At 51.4% G+C, this 17650-nt stretch overlaps 1 long non-coding RNA gene across 1 annotated transcript in view; it reads right to left on the bottom strand.

The window, feature by feature from the left end:
• Positions 1–120: 120 nt before the first annotated feature.
• LOC109320303 overlaps positions 121–17650 on the bottom strand; it is a 20058-nt gene continuing 2528 nt past the window's right edge. The window contains exons 3-4 of the long non-coding RNA XR_002103773.1: positions 2810–2934; positions 121–2502 (exon numbers count right to left, since the gene is read on the bottom strand). This is a non-coding gene — a long non-coding RNA (uncharacterized LOC109320303). The remainder of the gene's footprint in view (positions 2503–2809; positions 2935–17650) is intronic.

Genomic DNA, 17650 nt, shown 5'->3' with positions numbered 1-17650 from the left:
CTCAGGGGAGGGGGTGCCTTGGGGTGTGGAGAGGGCACAGGGGGTGGGGATGCTTTAGGGGAGGGGGCGCAGTAGCAGGAGAAGGGATCCCCTGAGGGTAGGGAGGGAGCACATGGCGGGAGGGGAAGCCTGAGGGGGCAGATGACAGGCAGGGAGCAGGATGGGAGGGCAGGGTAGGGGCCACCAAGCCGGGTCTAATGGCAGTCAAGGAAGGAGCAGGGTCTTTTGGGGGCACCCGCTCTTCTGGTTGAAGCTGAGGCCCTGGCACTGGGGGTAGCAGGGACCAGTGCCCCATGGTGCAACCCCTGGCCAAAGCAAGGAGGGCTCCCTTTCCTGTGCTCTTCCTTTCACTGGCTTTGGGCCCAGCCTAGCCAAACAGGGAGCTCCCTGCCACCTTGCTGAAGAGCTATTTGCCCAAGGCTCCTTCTTCTAACAGAAGTTCCCTATTGGCCCCAAGTAAGCTTGCCCTCGGCCTACAGCGCTCAGAGCACCAGGCCCCTCATCACTAACAACAGTACTTCACATTCCTTTTGCGACTTTCATGCTAAAGGGTTCCCAAAGCACTTTGCAGCCTGTCTATACACAGAGCCAGCAAAACACCACTGCCTCTGGGCAGAAGCCAACTGGCACATGACACAAGAGCAGGAGAGGAAGGGGTGCTTTGGCACAGACACCCAAGGCAAACCCTGTTCCACATGGGATGTTTAAGGTCCATCTCATATAAGCTGGGCATAAGATGTTACCATTTTGCAGTACTTTTGCCCTTAAACACTGCCCTGCTAGACAAGGAACCCCATATATCCAAGATCAGAGCTTTTGCCAGTCAGGTGTCACAAAGAACTATGGCTTTCCAGATCTATGTGAGTTGCAACAGATAAAAGTCTTATTTAGGACTTTAAGGAGAGTGAGGTATGCCCTCCCGCACACACATTCAAAGTACACATCACTAGAGAAGAGAAATGGGTGGTCTCCTATATGATACAGGAGAAGAGAGAGGCAAAAACGTGCCACTGACTAATGCAATGGCCAGATCCTTCTGCAGACGTGTGTTTTGCATCCAGTACTGGCATGAGGTCACGTTCAGAGGAAAGGGGCAGGCTGCCTCATTCCTAGAATACCATATGCCAGAAAAATCCCCCACATTTCAGTCCGATTAGCATCCTCTGCTGCTGAGAGGCCCAGGCCTGTAACATAAGAGGGAATTGTCAGGTCGAATGGAGGTACAGTGTCAGAGCTGGGCAGGGGGAAAGCTTGCACGTTACCTGCCTATGCACAGTAAACCAACTCTCCACTACATCAGGTCTGGAATACAGACTTCCTGATCTTATTAGCACTTTGTGCTCCTAGCTGCCGTAGATCCTGAAATACACCATAGCACAGGGGTTAATAACATGCGGCCTGATCCAGCCCAAGGAGTTACTGGATGTGGCCCGCAGAGTTGGAGGGCTTTGCCCTGTGTCCGTGACCATATACCTGTGCTGGGGCCAGGCAGCAAGGAGCTGTTCCAAGACTGGGAAAGCTTCTATCTGTGCCTGCACCTCTGCCGCTTCTCCCTGACCTCTCAGCTCCAGTCCAACATGGACTGGGTGGCTTTGGCAATGTGCCAGCAGCAGGGGCTTCCCCTGCATTTGCGCCAGAGCTGAGAAGCTGGGAGCTGCTTCCACACTGCCACTGCTTCTCTCAGCATCCCCCCACAATGCCCTGGTTAGGGTCCAGGCACAGCTTCCAACCCATGGGGAACTGTGCCAGGGCCAGGCAGCCTCTGCACTACTGTCACTTCTGCTCCCTCCAGTTGTGGCATAAGTGCAGTTTCCAGCAGGTGGGGAGTTGCATTGGGGCTGGACACCTTCCAGCTGTGGCCATGCTGCAGCCAGGGGATGGAATAGGGAGGGGGAGCAGGAAGAAGTAGCAGCAGCATGGATGCAGTTTGCAGGTGCCTGGCCCTGGCATAGATCCCCACCAGCTGGAAATTGCCTGCCCCATGGCCAAGGAGTGAGGGGCTGGGAGAAGAAGCAGAAGCTCCCAGCTGCCTGGCTCCAGTGGGAGCTGGGGAAGCCCTCTGCTATTGACACATTGCCAAAGCCACTCAGCCTGCATTTGACCAGAACCAGATTGTTCCATCCTGGGGCTTGTAAAAAGTTGCCAGCCCCTGCCATACAAAATCTGCTTGTGACTCCAGCAAATTTTGCTCCTCCTTTACGGATCTGTCCCTTTTAGTAGTTTACCCTTCTTAGCTCATTAACAATTATGCCTTTCTGCAACTGTGGCTTGTCTCAGCTTCCAGAAGTCTCCAAAAAAGGTTTGGTTTGTACATGAGAACCAGACTCCTATTTGCGAAGTGCTTTCCCACTGCAAAAACACCCCAAAACCTTAAGGTACAATAATTGCCATCACAACAAAATAAAAACCAAACCCAAAGTAAGTGATCAAAAGCTTGAGGAAAATGGGCTCTGGAATCTGTTTAGTGGAACATACAGTCAGCAGGCATCGTGGCTGAAAAGTCTAGAAAATAAATCAAATGCAGTTATAACAAACAGATCTCCTGTTGAGCTCTTTTCCTCCATCGCCTGGGTATTGTTCCATTTCAGTAGTTTGCATTTGCCAAGTGCATTGTAATGACTCAATTGGGGGGGGGGAGCGTGGGGGGGGTGGTATTATGCAAAATTGTTGCACACCTTGTACTGTATGTGCCACTGCAAGATGCTCTGACTGTGGTGCTTGACCACCCATTATTTCACACAAAGCAAACCTGTATAGGTAGGATTAAAGGCGGGGAGATTTTAAGACTCAGTCCTGCAGAGATGCTTACATAAGCAGGTGAGGCTCCATGCAGGCTGGGGGCATTGGATGCAACTGAGGTATAGGATCAAGCCTGGAAGATGGGTTCTGTGCCAGGTGTTTTCCAGCTGACTTGAGCAGGGCTAGACAGCCTTCCTGATAGGAACAGAAATGGAAAGTGTTAAACAACTAACAACACTTATATGAGGGCCTGATCCTGCTGAACTGAGCTGCAGATGCTCAGTCCTCTTTCAGGAACTGCTCTGCATCTTGCAGCATCAAGCCCGGAAGCCAGACACTGCTTTCTTCCTTCCCCTGAACCTCCATCCTTTAAGTCAAAGATGAGGATCTTAGCAGCATTGCTCCTGAATTGGCCCAAGGAGGGAGGGGACAGTGCAAAACACCCTCTTCTCCCTCTGAGCCAGCATGTATTGTCTCTGTAACTGGAGCTGTTTGCTGAGCCCCCAAATCACCAATCCTCATAACACAAGTGCCAAACTGTGAGCCCCTTAGCAGATAGATTGACTGCCCAAGAGTCCGAACCCACAACCCTTCTGGGAGCAGCCACCACACGCTCAGACAGTCCCCTTCACTCCAGCATCACTGTCTGCCAATCTAATAAGCCAGAGGTGATCTTAGCAGCAAGCAGCTAATGGTCTCGATTTTTCTGCTGTGGTTCAAGGTAGGTCAAACCACAGTTCAACACCATGCTCCAGGCTGCGGTGGGAGAACACTAGTGAGCTGTGGGGGTGTCTGTAAGGGTTCTCCCCTGCTTTTCTTTCCTGCCCGTGACCTTTCCTGCATGTTTTAAACCTCTGTGCTTCTCCCTGCCCCACCTCTGCTCCCCATAACCTATCTGTTACCAGAGTGCCCATGCATCCACACCCTGCCAGGCCTGCCCCTCCCCCTTTCTAAATGGCAGTTTTGGTACTTACTACATTTTCCTCAGTCCCCGCCCCCCAACCTCTTCTCCCATGTCCTGTTTACTGCCTCTTAGTGGACACCCTACTGTAGACTAAATCTGCAACCTCACTCCCCTCTCCACCAGTACAAACTATCAACCCTCAATACAAACCACCACCACCTCCCAAGTGCCACAGAACTTCCTAAGCCTAATGGAGGCCATGAGGTCTGCCCGCTGTCTTCAGTTGGGATCCCACCATAAATGTAGCTGGCTTTACCACCCAAGTCATGCAAGCAAAATGCAGTCCTTAGATACAGAGAACCAGGCCTATCTTGTATTGACCAGTGCACCAAGACCTGCTACCAGCTCCAAACAGGAGTGTCTTGACTTGAACCACTTCTAGCAAATTTTATCTGGAGCCCAAACAAAATGCCCAGGAGCTAGGGAGAACTGCAGCACCCAGACTGCAGGGTTTCCTATTGCAGTTCTCCTTTCAAATGGTGCCACCCACCAGGTCTTGGACCCAAGAGGATCTGGGTCTCAAAGTATTTATCCAGAACAGTGGGAGCCAACCTTTTGGGCAGACATGCCACAAAACTGGCACTTGGGAAGCATCCAGAGCTATTCTAATCCCCTTCCCCTGCCTGATCTGTTGCTCTGCTTTCTGCTCCCTGCCCAATCTGGTACTTCGCTTTCTTCTCCCTGCCCTGTCTACCCCTGTGCTCCCTCCCTCATCTACTACATGCCACACGGAGGCTGCCCATGCCCCTCATGGCACTCAAGCCACACATTGGCCATCCCTGATCTAAAAGCAGTGACACTGCATCTACACTGCTTGTGGTAGGAGCCTTGGTTACAGACCTAGAGTAGAGAAGGTTGCCAGAGACAAGTCAGATCAGGAATAATGTGTTTCTGAAATCAATCAGCTTTGTTATTCCCCACCTTCCAACACCAAGCTTCTGCTTCAAGAAGTGGGAGCTTGGTGTTGGAAAGTATTGGCTGCCACATTAGAAAAGGAGGCACCCATTTCCTGGTGGCAATCTCGCAGCCAGCAGGGCAAGTCCAGGTAATAAAATAACTGACTTTGATTCTGGAGCCTGCTGTGTCACCTGCACACCAGCTCAGCAGGCATGCATGGGTTGCAAAGCCAGTTAAACTGGCCCCAAGGAATAGCTCTGCTGTGCAATGAGGTTGTGTGGGTAGTCCTGCAGCTCCAGGACAGTGCTTTGCACCACTGGTAGATGGGCATGTCAGGAAAATGGCTGGGACCAGTCAGAAGGCACAGTGCAAAAAGGAGGAGGTTCATGAATGCATGTTCATGTCAAGTTTGGGCACACTGAATCACTTCAGAGCAGCCCTATGCACAGTGGGGAATGAAGGATCACATAATCATAGAGGAGTAGGGCCAGAAGGGATCTCCAGAGGTGATCTAGTGCAACTTTCCTGCCAGAGGCAGGATCATCCCTATCCAAACATATTGTCCAACCTATACATAAATCTATATGGTCAAACCTGACACAACCACAAAGCGTAACACCCTTACCTGCTACAGTTAAAGCAAAGGGACTATGGCAGCCAATGTCCTGCTGCTGTGAGGGTTGTTAAAATACATTAGAGAAAGGTTGGCCTGCTCCATGCCATTGCCACTGAATCTTGATGTATCCTCAAACTAGTCATGTCCAGAGCTTCCTCCAAGACTACAGGAAGCAAAAAGCCATGTAGTTTGATAAGCATATCCCTACTTCTATGATTCTAAGTTACTCAGACACTAAGACTAAGCAAACACTACCCTGCTCCCATATCTCTGTGCTGTCAGTTGTGGCAGCCCTCAGACTTCAGTCTCTTCTGGGTTCCTCTGAGTTATGCTGGGATCTCTTCAGGTCTGGGACCATACATTGCTAGGTATGTTTGAAGTGCAAGCTATACCCCACTATAAATACTGCATTAATAACTGTGAATAAATGCCAACATGATTCAGAGGCCTATACTTCTTTGACTGACAACAAACAAGCTGGATGCTCTTTGGATACCTTGATCACATCCCTGAACTGAGATCCATAGCTGCCTATTCAGGTAAGCAACTTTCAGGCTTCAGGGACTAAAGCTGATGGCTTTAAAGGTCAGGAAGGAATGGAGAGAGGTGGCTTTACAATTAGGGCATGGTACCAGCAGTTGGGGGATATGGAGTCCTGTCTCCCTTTGCTGGAAAATTTCCACACCTCAGTTTTCAGTCTGCAAAATGGGAATATTAATTTTCTTTGTTTACGAGACAGCTGAGGAAAGGACTGTCCCCCATGATGTCAACATGTGCAATGATGGATAGATCTCAGCTGGGTCTCAAGGCTTGGCCTTGATATAAGTAAGTCATGCTATGAAGCAGTCACCTTACTCTGAATCATCAGATAGGGGTTTTAGCCACAGGCACACTCTGGAGCAGGGCCTGATCCTACCCAACAGGATCACCATCTAGATGAATCAAGGCTTTCTGACAAGCCCCTGCACCAAACTGGCAAGCCACTGGAGTGTGCGCTCCTGATCAAGAGCTTGCTCATTAATACACATCTGCTGCTTCCCTCGCCATTCTAATCCCACAAGATGGTACACGCATAAAGAGGGCAACAGGCTACAGGGGGAGCCTAGACAATTGCTCCAGCCTCTTAGCTGTGGGGGATGGGATATAAGTGTAGGCTTCTTGCTTCATTTCTAGCAGTGGTTTCTCTCTTTTTGAAAGAAAATCCACCAAACACAATAAATACAAATAAAAAAAATCACAATGGCAACAACAGAATTGAGGAGACTGAGCATCCCTGTAGCAACTGAAGCCAATGGGAATTGAGAATACTTAGCCCTGAAAGGCTCTGGACCACAATCCTGATCTGAAACAAACCTACGATCATCAGGACCCTCAGCTCTGATGAGGACAGATCATCATGGATAGAACCGTACGCTGTCGGATGCAGAGCAGGAGTGGAAGAGGTCTAATTCACCAAACAACAGTGATTCAGACACGCAGAACAACAGATTGACATTAAAAAATAGGTGTGGTGGGGGGGAAGGGAAATGACCCTGACAGACTTCTGAGATCAGGTGTTTTTGTAATGAAGAGACTGAGTCTGAGTGCAGGGCTGGGAGCCAGAACTCTGGGGTTCCCTCCTGAGCTCAGTCACTGATTTGCTTGCGAGTAGTTGGAGGAGTCACTTCCCCTCGGCGTGCCTCATTTTCTGCATCTGTAAAAAATGAAATGAATATTCACCTGTGTCACAGGAGCACCCAGCAGTCTTGCAACTAACAGCACTATCCAAGCATCAATATTAATTCTTTGCATCTCAGGACATCAGCTCCACTGATTCCTTTAAAATCAAGCAAGCAAGCAGTCACTTGACTGTTTCATTTCACCTTCTCTAGAATATAATTGTATCCTTGGTCTAAGCATAAGGGGTAAGTAAATAAAAGCAGCTGGTGGTAAATGGACAGCAACATGGTTCTAGGAGGATATGAAATCTTTGATTTCCAGGGGCTATGAAGCCATTGCTGTGTGGGGGCCCATGTAAAATGTGTTTGGTGAATCCCAGTCCCATGCCAAAGGGTCTGTATCACTGCACATGGTCACCCTTCTTGCTTGCTACTCAGAGCAGAGAGGCTATCATGAGCCACAGAGACAGGATAATGTCCTTAGACCAGTGATTCGCAACAAGGGTGCCACAGCACACTGGGGTGCCCTGAGATGCTTTTAAGGACACTGCAGGGTGCCATACAATATTAGCACTGTCAGGTGTGCAAATGCCTGCCTACATGGGATTCGCAATAAACCCAGAGATTTCAAATAGGATTTCAAATAGCCCACAGCAGGTCAGTGTTTCTGGGTTCTCTGCCACAAAAGAATTGCTCTATTATTTTTTCTCTAGTGAAAAAAACAAACAGTGACTGAAAGATCACAAAAAGACCACAAAAGCTAAGAGCTGGCCCCTTCTGAAGGGGGCCTTGAATCTAAAAACTTTGAGAACCAGGGCCCTAAACAGAGGGTCTGTCCTAGGCCTTTATATGTGGAGGGGGGAGTTTACCTTGCCATAGTCTGCACTGTTCCTACCCTGGGGACACAAGGACACCTCAGCCCTCAGTACCATCAATGCAACACCTTTCAGCAACATGAACTTCCTGCCCTGTTACAAAGCAGCAGTCAGCCCCGCTCTCCTTTGCAAGGAAAGACGGGCTCCTGCTTTACAACAGTCAACTAATACATATTATGACAGTGCCTCAGGGTCTCTACCACGGGCCCCAGCCCTGCAGTGCTGCACAGAGGCAGAACAGAGCTCCTCTGAGATCAGCAACAAGCTCTGTGTGCCTGCCATGCCCCGGCATCTCCCTGACCCCTCCTTCCTGCAGCTCCCAGCAGCTCTTGCTGCACCGCGTGACATTGTTTTGTTTCGTCTTCTGAGCCTCCCCAGGCGGACGCTCTGCAGGGCCACGCATCTCTTCCTGCCTTCACTCCCCCCACTCCGGGATGACGCAGGAAACACAGGGAGGGAAATAAAAATCCCAAACCCATCAGGCATCAAAAGAGATGGGGGAGGGAGGAGGTGGGGGTCCAAGGGTCTCAGACAAACAAGGCTCCCTAATTGGCTGGGGACAGATTATATAACAAGCAAAGTCAAGGCCAGTCCCAGGAGAGAGCACTGCTGAGGCCATTTGCTCCTTCTCTGCTCGGTCCCTAGCTGTGGCTCCGCACCAGCCTGCACCTACCAGCCTTTGCATCAACTTGCTGGAGACGCAGGGGGGTATCTGTGCAAAAGTAGGATGCATTCAGCTCCTGGGTGAATCCAGAATTGCCCCGCTCTTCCCTGCTGACTGTAGGTTTGGGGGAGAGTGATGGAGGGCTGGTCTGACAGCAGTCAGTTATTCTTCAACACAGAGGGAAACAGCCCCTTTGCAGAAGCGCACAGCCCCACTAGATGGGGTACACAAGTTGCATGGCTGCGGTATGACATCTTCCATCACCCTGCTGCCGGGAAATCCTGTACACTCACAGGGTCTGTTTAACTCCTGGACAGGAAAAACACAGGCTCTATTCCCTCCCTTCCTTGACAACAGGCTTCAACTCTGGCCTAGAGAGAACCCCACTCCTTCCCTTCCAGGGCTTAGAAAACAATTCAACCTCCAGGGATTCATAGATTCATAAAATGTTAGGGGCTGGAAAGGACCTCGCAGATAATCGGGTCCAGTCCCCCTGCTCTAGGCATGAAGACAACTGGGGGTCAGGTGACCCCAGCAAGGTGACTGTCTAGTCTCCTCTTGAAAACCTCCAGGGTAGGTGATTGCACCATCTCTGGAGGGAGTTTATTCCACAATCTGGACACCCTGACCACAAAGGAGTTTTTCCTGGTATTAAGCCTGAAGCAGCCTTCCAGGAGTTTGTATCCATTGGTCCTGGTCTTCCTCAGGGGTGCCCTAGTGAACAGTTGTTCCTGATCCACTCCTCTGATTAGCCAGCCCATTCCCGAATACTGTGTCCATCATAGGATCCCAACTTTGAAGAGGATGTGGACAATTGGAAAAGGCTCTGTGATGAGTACGGGGATTATCTAAGGTCTGCAAAACCCACCTGGTAGTAACAGACTAACCTCTATTTAGTTTATGGCAGAGGATAGGACATGATGAGAAGACGACAGCAGGAGGCCAAGAGGTGATCTGATCACTCTCTACCAGCATGTTCATGGGAAGAGAAATTCAAAGGTGTGTTTCTCAGGAGGCTGAGGCCCAGAGAAATTCAGCATCTTGTCCAAGATCACACTGGAAATAGGTCACAGAGATGGAAACCAAACCAGTGTCTTGCAGACCTGATTCACCAGGGTCCTGCACCACATGCAAGGGCAGCATCAAATGCTCCAGGGGTAGGCAGCAACAGTTTACAGGTGTTCTGTGCTGCTCTAGAGGGGTTTTACTTGAGCAGAAAAGGACCAAAGGATCCTGGGGCTAGAAGCTGAGGTTGGAGATATTCAGACTACAGATGTATTTTCCATTGCAGGCTGTGAGCAGAATTAACCATTGGAATGATGCATACAGGGATGGGGGAGGTTCTATGCTCCTTGGGATCCCTAGATCAAGACTGACTGGATGTCTCATCCTAAAAGACACTACTTGTGATATAAGAGCTTTAGTCTTGATGCAGGAATTACTAGGAGCATTGTTTTGGCCTGGGCTGTTCAGGAGGTCAGACCCAGCAGTCAAAATGGTCTTAAAAACTCTAGTGACTTTATCCCACAACCCACCCATTATTGCAAATAAATGGCATCAAGCGTCACCCTGCCAACAGGGAACCTTTTAGCTAAAGTAATAATGCTCAACCAGGGTATGGTGGCACCCTGGGGTACCTTGAGATCCTTTCAGGGGTACAGCAGAGTGCCATTCAATGATAGCACTCCTAGGCATGTACACATGATTTACAAGATAAACCCAGAAATTTAAAATAGGAATCCATAGTATTAAAACCATTCTGCCCTGCTGGGGTCTTTCTGAGGCTTTACAACAGAAGAACTGCTCTGCTATTTTCCTGTAGTAAAAAATTAAGTAAAATGAAAAGCTGACACTTTGAGGGGCAGGAGGAAGGGCATGAGTCTACAAGGGCTGAAAACTACTGAGCCAAGAGGGTTTCTATGTAACAAGCCACCAAAAGCTCTTTGTGACAAAATTGCTGATGTCACCTCCAAGCACAACCCAGCCAGGGAGAATGGCATTCTTCCCAAACCAACTACTAGGCCTCCATCTAAGACAGCATTTCCAGTTTTTAGCACAATCATAGCACCCAGTTCTATTGTGCATACACATGGCTTATGGAGGCCACACACAACTGCCCCTACCCCTAAGAGTAAGAGCCTCCACTTGTAAAATACTTTCCAACCTGTATCTTTAAAGTGGAAACTGAGGCCCAGAGGTAAGAGTCCGTGCCAGTCAGGAACTGAGCTGTGATCTATTAAGCCAGATTCACCAACATGCGACCCTTGTGCAAGGTGAGCATCAGATGTGTCCAGAGCAAGATGGCAGAAGTTTCTAGTTGCTTTGTTCAACTGCAGGGCAGACGATCAGGATGCTTAGATGCCAGTCCGGGGGGGGGAGCACATATCCATCCCTGAAAGTCAATGAAAGCTGCAGGCACTTGGCCCCTCCAAAACACAGCCCCTTTTTCAGAGCTGCCCACTACAGGATCACAGTGTCTTTTGTGACCATTTTCTCTCTAACCCTCCTCAACTCCCCACAGGGCCAGTCAGTTAGCAGAGGGGGGAAACTCAGCTATGAAAAGATGCCTTGACCTGCTCAGGGCTGGGACTACAGCCTGGCACCCCCAGCTTGTACTGGAACTCCAAGTCTCCCTTCCCTTCCACAGCCCCTGGGTCTTTCACCTGGTGCATTTTGTACAGCCCTGGCCCTTATAGCACCATCCTGTCACCACTGGGGTCTGAAACTAGTGGGGAGGAGGGCAAGGTGGGGTAGTGCTGGGATCTGGGATGTGGTTCCACGCTGGAGAAGACCAGAATGTGGTCACAGCTCCTGGGGGAAAGTAACATGGACATCTCTGCTTTGGCAACTCAGGAGGATGGAGGGAAGGGAGGCCTCTGGCACGCAGGGGCCTCAGAGAAGTTTGCAGACCAAGAAGTCCCCCTTGCTCCATGGTGCTTACCGTACCTATCAGCAAATCCAGTGGCAACAGTGGTAGGAACAGCTCCTGCTGGTCCCTGGAGTCAGTCGAGCGGTAGTTACAACACTTGGCCACTCGGTGGCTCCAAAGCTCAGCTGCAGCAGCCCAGGTCATCATGCAGGCAGGGCTCCAGTGTGGGAGGAGCTGGATGCACTGAACTCAGGGGGTTTCCCACTTTCTCCCCTTGGGGTCATCTCCACCCAGGCAAGGCAGATGCCAGGTTGGGCCCTGTATGAGGGCTGGCACAGGTGCAAGGTCAGGGAAGGGTTTCTAGAAACAGTCCAGAAGCTTGGCTGGGAAGCACTTGGCCCATAAGTGGGATCGCTGTAGGAATGTGTTAGGTTAAAACCGATTCCCAAATGCCCTTTCCCGCACCTCCATCTCTGGTCTTGGAGGTGAGGGCATGGAAAAATTGTCACAGACTGTGCTGTGGGGCCCCGACTGCACCAGAGAACTGTGGCCAGCAGGAAGCACTCTTTACCCAGCCTAAGAGCACAGCCCAAAGCAATGGTCCAGCTGTCACAGCAACTGACTGGCTTAGAGGTGAATCTGTCCTGCTGGGTTTCCTCTCAGCCCCACACTTCCTTTCAGGGGGGAAGGTATGAGGGAGTGTCACAATGCTTTGGCGTGCCACGTGCTTGAATCTATGCTCCTATGCTGTCTCTGCCCTGTCTGAGCTCCCAGCTTAGGCTTCATGAGTCACTTGGGCTTGTAAAAGCTTCCAGCTGTGCTAAGGAAGCCGGCTTGTCAGGACAGGCCCTGCTTGAGCAGATGGGGAAATAATTGTATTAAATAATGAATTCCTGCCCTGGGGAGTCTCTCAGTAAAACTCACGCGCTGGCCATCCACTGCCAACCCCAGAAGGGCTCTTAGGCTGCTGAGCTCTCCTCAATGCGCTGTCTGCAGAGCTCTGACCTGCCCTATGTCCTGCATGCTCCATCCACGCAGGGCCAAGGAGCAGGCAAGGGGATGGAGTAGGGTTTGGTACAACCGATGTGCAGAACTAGGTGGGTTCTCGGTGGGCTACAGCAGAACAAGAGGCTGGCTGTGTTCAGCTCTGGTCATGGAAAGGATGCTGTAGTGGAAAGACAGTATGGGGGAGGGTAGTTAGACCACAAGGCTGGGAGCCAGGACTCCTGACTTCTGGTTACTGCTTAGGGAAGGAACTGAGTAGAAGGGGGGACACCTAGTTACCTGCCTGAGTGCCGTGAAACAGATATGCCTCACCTCTTGGCAGCTAGTTGAAATCAAGGCCACAGCCATGGTGTCCAGGTGCTATGGCCACAGGGTGTCTGGTCATAGCTGCAGTGGGTTTGTTGCTCTCACAGCCTGGTAGAGCTGTGCCCACCTTGCACAACCCCTCAAGCCCCAAACCAGTAAGCAGCAGCCTCCACAGCCCAACAGCCTCTACATCAGAGTTCTAGGAAGAGGCAGGGAGGGGCACACAGGAGCTGCCTGCTCTGCTGTCCCTGTGCCATACCTGCTTCGGGGACAATACAGCCTCCAGTTTCCAAAATAACCAAGTCAAACCAGCACACAATTCACTTGGTTTTACACTGGAAAATGCAAAGAAGAGGGGGAAAAAAATCTGAATAAGAGCAGCACAATCAAAAGACATCCTCCCTGGGAGACTCCAAGGCCAGACTCATTTGGGGCCCAGATTCTTACATACTGAGATGACAACCCAGGTTTTCCTAGTGCTCCCCCACTGACCAGGACACTTTGGGAAACCTGGATCAGGAGCTGGGGATAGAGTGGATAATTGCTGGCCTGCTGGGTTAAAAGCAAGCCAGATGTAGATGGGGGCTATTCCCAGTAATAACAACAGGTAATTAGGAGAGTAATAAAGGAGCAATTAGCTGTTTGTTTCTGCTGATCTATCTGGACTGTGAGCCCTCTGGGGCAGGGACTGACTTTTACTGGGTCTGGAAGTGCACATGAGCGTGGGCACGCACACACACTCACAGAGCACAACATAACCCTGGTAAACACATGACTCTAGCCACATGCGGTAGATTGAATATTAACAGAACAAGCACAAGGTCCTGGAACCACTTTCATGGCGGTGGGGGGGTGACCCACAGCCCCCCTGACTCCAGCAATCAGGGTGGCTTTTATACCCTTCTATGCCCTTTTATACCTCCTGCTTCAGGAGGTAGCAGCCCACAGCCTCCTGGGGTGCCACGGCAGCTGTATTTATCTTACACTGCAGCAGGAGAGCTCCCAGCTCGGCTGTACCGCAATCCCTCTGCATCCCAAGTGTCCTTGCCAAGTTCCCCCTTCGCTCCCCCCTTTCCCTTGGAGCCTACGCTGCTGTGTCGGCCAAGAGAACTTGCCATTGCAGCAAGTGGCAGGGCTCCTTCTCCAACATGGTTCACTGAGTCAAGCCTTATTTAAAGACCTCCTTCTTCCTCCCCCCCTCCACACACACAAAAATGTTTTGCTCTGTAACAGGAATTTCCTGTGGCCAGCAAGTACACACACAGCGCCCAGCTCTGCAAACCCACGTGCCCAGCCTCCACTCCCAGCCGGCACATGTCTGTGCAGCAGGGATGTTTAGCAGGGAAGTGGTGGTGGCTAAAAATGGAGCAGTGCTCACATGCAGGGCCCACGTGACGCAGACACTACAAACAGCTCTCTGGGAGGAAGAGGGCTGAAAACACCAGGCAGAGGGAGCAAGGGAGGGCAGGGCACAGCCTCACATGGGCTGGCAAGGCAAAAGCAAGCCTTAGGCTGGGCTGGCGCAACACAGGCAGCTCCCATGAGCACATGCAGGCATCCTGGCCAGCACAGACAGGGCTGCTCTGACCTGATCCGATCCGTAAGCTTGAGGAGAGAAAAGTTAGGACAACAACAAAACAGCCATCAGGGAGGGGGCGTGTGGGAAGTGTGCTGGCTCCCTGTAGCCCCATGTAAATTCCCTGCACGTGTGAGGCATGGCCCAATCCCAGCGAAACAGATCAAGTGCAAGAAGAAGAGAAGGATCAGTCACCAGCTGGAACCATGCAGGGGGCTTCAAGGGGGATAAACATAGGTCCAAATTCAACCCTAGTGTAACACCTAGGGAGCTGACAGAGGGTCTCAGAAATGCCCAGCAGGTCAGGGGGACACAGAGGACCAAGCACTCTGGAAAGCCAGGCCTGCGTCATACCCATCACCTTCATTTCCAGGCTCCCAGCTACCAAACACATAGCACATGCTCTGATAGCAGCAAAAGCCCCATAGGGAGTCAAGAGTCCCACTGCAGCAATGCAAAAGATACTATCTGTCCCTAAGAGTCTGCAAGCTGGAATAATCCAGGGCAGGGAAGGGAAACCAGAGAAACATGCATAGATGCAGGTTGGAGAAATAGCCCAGGTCTCTCACCCTAGCCACCATCTGTTGGCCTCAGGGCACAGGCCCATTCATAGCAGGGATCTGAAGGGAACCAGGGCTCCATACACCAGCTTAGGGAGGCGGTTCCTTGCACACAGACTGGAAAACATGAGATGCCCTTAAAGTAATGAACGGGGAAGTTCTGCTTATTTGCCTGATGATTTGGGGGCATGCTGGGGGGGGGTGGAGGGGGCAGGCAAACTTTTTGCCACAGCTGCAAGGGTTAGAAACTTACCTGTTGTATCTTTTTTTTTTTAACTGAAAGTCAAGATCTTCCTGCATTCTCATGACTCCAAGGGCTCAGGGCTTTACATACAAACACCTACAACTGTAAGGATTGTCAACAGCACAGATCAGAACCATTCGCAGAACAAATAGCATTATAGCTAAATCCCCAAGCAGAACCAAAAGAGAATCAAGAGAGTAGAAATGTATGGAACAACATCCCCTAAATGTGCCATTTTTAATACCCATGGGAAGCCAGGAGCTGCAACTGAGCCCCCTTCCACAGCACTGCCTGGGACCTTGTCCTTGAGAGCCCAAATGCTGGACATGAGCCTGGACATGAGATGGCCAAGATCCCCACACAGGCCCTGGGCATTCACCCAAGTCCTGAGCTTCCCAAGGGGGCACTTACAAACAGGATTCAAGGAGAAAAATATGGCTAATATTTATCATTTCCCTCTCCTAAAACAAATAAGCCCTAATGTGTCTTAAGTACAGCTTGAAAAACCCCATGTTGTGCCAACTTGACCAGCATGTGGTACAAACATTTGCTCTAGTCAGTGCAAGTGGGTGGGTGCAGGACACTAGCGTGGCTTCGATCTGGTAGCTTTTTGCAGCCCCTGTGCACTCATGTGAATACCTGCAGAAGGTGCACGGTGACAGCAGGCAAGGGCCTGTTCTTCTACACCTGTCAGGTAACAGCTTCCCATTGCCAGCTCCTCTTGTGAGCACCCTTCCCCAGCCCCAAAACTACCTCGCCCTGATATGCCTTGTCCCTGAGGCACCTTGCTTTTGTAGCAACTGTCCACTAGTAGTTTGCCAATACTTACCATGGTTCAAATCTCCCAGCAGGGCCAAGCCCATACAAATATGAGGGCGGGAATGTTGCAGAACTAAATCCATGGGTCTAGTAACCTGCAAAGCAGAAAGAGAAGCCTGGCTTCTTTCCCTCCTCAAAGTCACTGCCTAGATCCTGTCTCAAAAATCACAGAAGTAGAGCTGGAAGGGACCTCCAGAGCTCATCTACAGTCCAATTCCCTGCCTGAAGCAGGATAAGCCCTATGCAAATCATCCTATACAAATCCATTGTCTAACCTAGTAGTCAAATGACATCAGTTCTTGCAGGGAGAAGTTAGAAACAGATCAAGGGAGGGAATAAATTGGGTGGATAGAGAAAGAAGGCAGGGCAGACTTGCACCTTCTAGACTAACTACATTAGAGCTGTAAAGCACAAACTGTGAGTTCGTACTACACATATGTCATTAGGTACCATGAAGGGATCTGCACAGATCTGATCTCGCTGCCTCCCCATGAAGCACGCCAGGGCTCACAAAAAGGTTCTTACGTACCTCTTGATTCAGTTTACCTAGAAGGTGCAAATCTCCCCTTCCTTCAGCCTAACTAACACAGCAACCTACTGGGGAGTGATCCCTAGGAACAGGCTTTAACCACTGGAAGAAGAGTGGCTACAAAAATGGAGTCAGGCTGTTCAGTGGTGGCAGGAAGCAGAACAAGGTGCAGTGGTCTCAAGCTGCAGCAAGGGAGCTAAGGTTTGAGATGAGGAAAAACTCTTATGCTTGGAGGGTAGTGAAACACTGGAACAGGCTACCCAGAGAGGTTGTGGAGTCTTCATCCATGGAGGCTGTCAGGGTTGATGCTGAGAAGAGAAGACTGAGTGGGGATTTGATAGCAGCCTTCAACCACCGGAAGGGGGGCTCAAATGAGGATGGAGCAGATGTTCTGGGTGGTGGCAGATGACAGAACAAGGAGCAATGGCCTCAAGTTGCAGCAAGGGAGGTTTAGGTTAGATATTAGGAAGAAAAATTCTCATGAGGAGGGTGGTAGAACACAAGTTACCCAGAGAGGTTGTGGGTCCTCCATCCCTGGAGGTTTTTAAGACTAGGCTACACAAAGCCTTGGCTGGGATGATTTAGTTGGGGATGGTCCTGCTTTGAGCAGGGGGCCAGACCAGATGCCCTCCTGAAGTCCCCTCCAACCCTCATTTTCTGTGATTCTGGTTTGTAAGGAATGGTTTGGGTAGGGCTGGTCCTGCCTCAGTCAGCAGGTGGGACTAGATGACCTCTGGAGGTCCCTTGGGCCCCTGCTTCTCTAGGACCTGAGCAGACAAAGCCTCGGCTGGGATGATCTAGTAGGGGCTGGTCCAGCTTGGGGGGGGGGGGGGCAGCTAGATGCCCTCCCCACCTCTATTTCCTATAATCCCACAGCTCAGCCCTCTCCCTGCTCACAGCCTGAGACAGGGAGAAGACCCGTTGGGGGTAGGGGCCCCCAACCTCCCTTTCCGGGTCCCTGAGGCAAGCTAGGGGGGAGGGGGGCATTCCCAGCCAGGTAGCGGCCCCCCCGCAGCGCGCTGCGAGCGGCCCCTGCCCCAGTTCCCGGCGCGGGAGGAAAGCGGGCCGGCTCCCACGGCAGGCGGACAGTGGGTTAGGAGGAGCAGGCGCCCCCCTCCGGGCCCCGCAGCTCCCGCAATGCGGCGCGGGCGGGCGATGGGGAGGGGGGGCTTCCCGCGCCGCACAGCCGCCGCCTGGCCAAGGTGACTCCGGCCGCGCTGCCCCCCCGGCCGAGGCCAGCCCCGCGCTTATGTAAGGGGCTGCACGCGGCCCGGGCTGCTCCCCGTCACGAGGGGCTGCCATGAGCTGCGGGCGGCGTGGGCGCAGCGG

Source organism: Crocodylus porosus, unplaced genomic scaffold, assembly GCF_001723895.1.
Source record: "Crocodylus porosus isolate Cpor-Errol unplaced genomic scaffold, CroPor_comp1, whole genome shotgun sequence".
NCBI lineage: Eukaryota > Metazoa > Chordata > Crocodylia > Crocodylidae > Crocodylus > Crocodylus porosus.
This window is presented reverse-complemented; position numbering and strand designations above follow the sequence as displayed.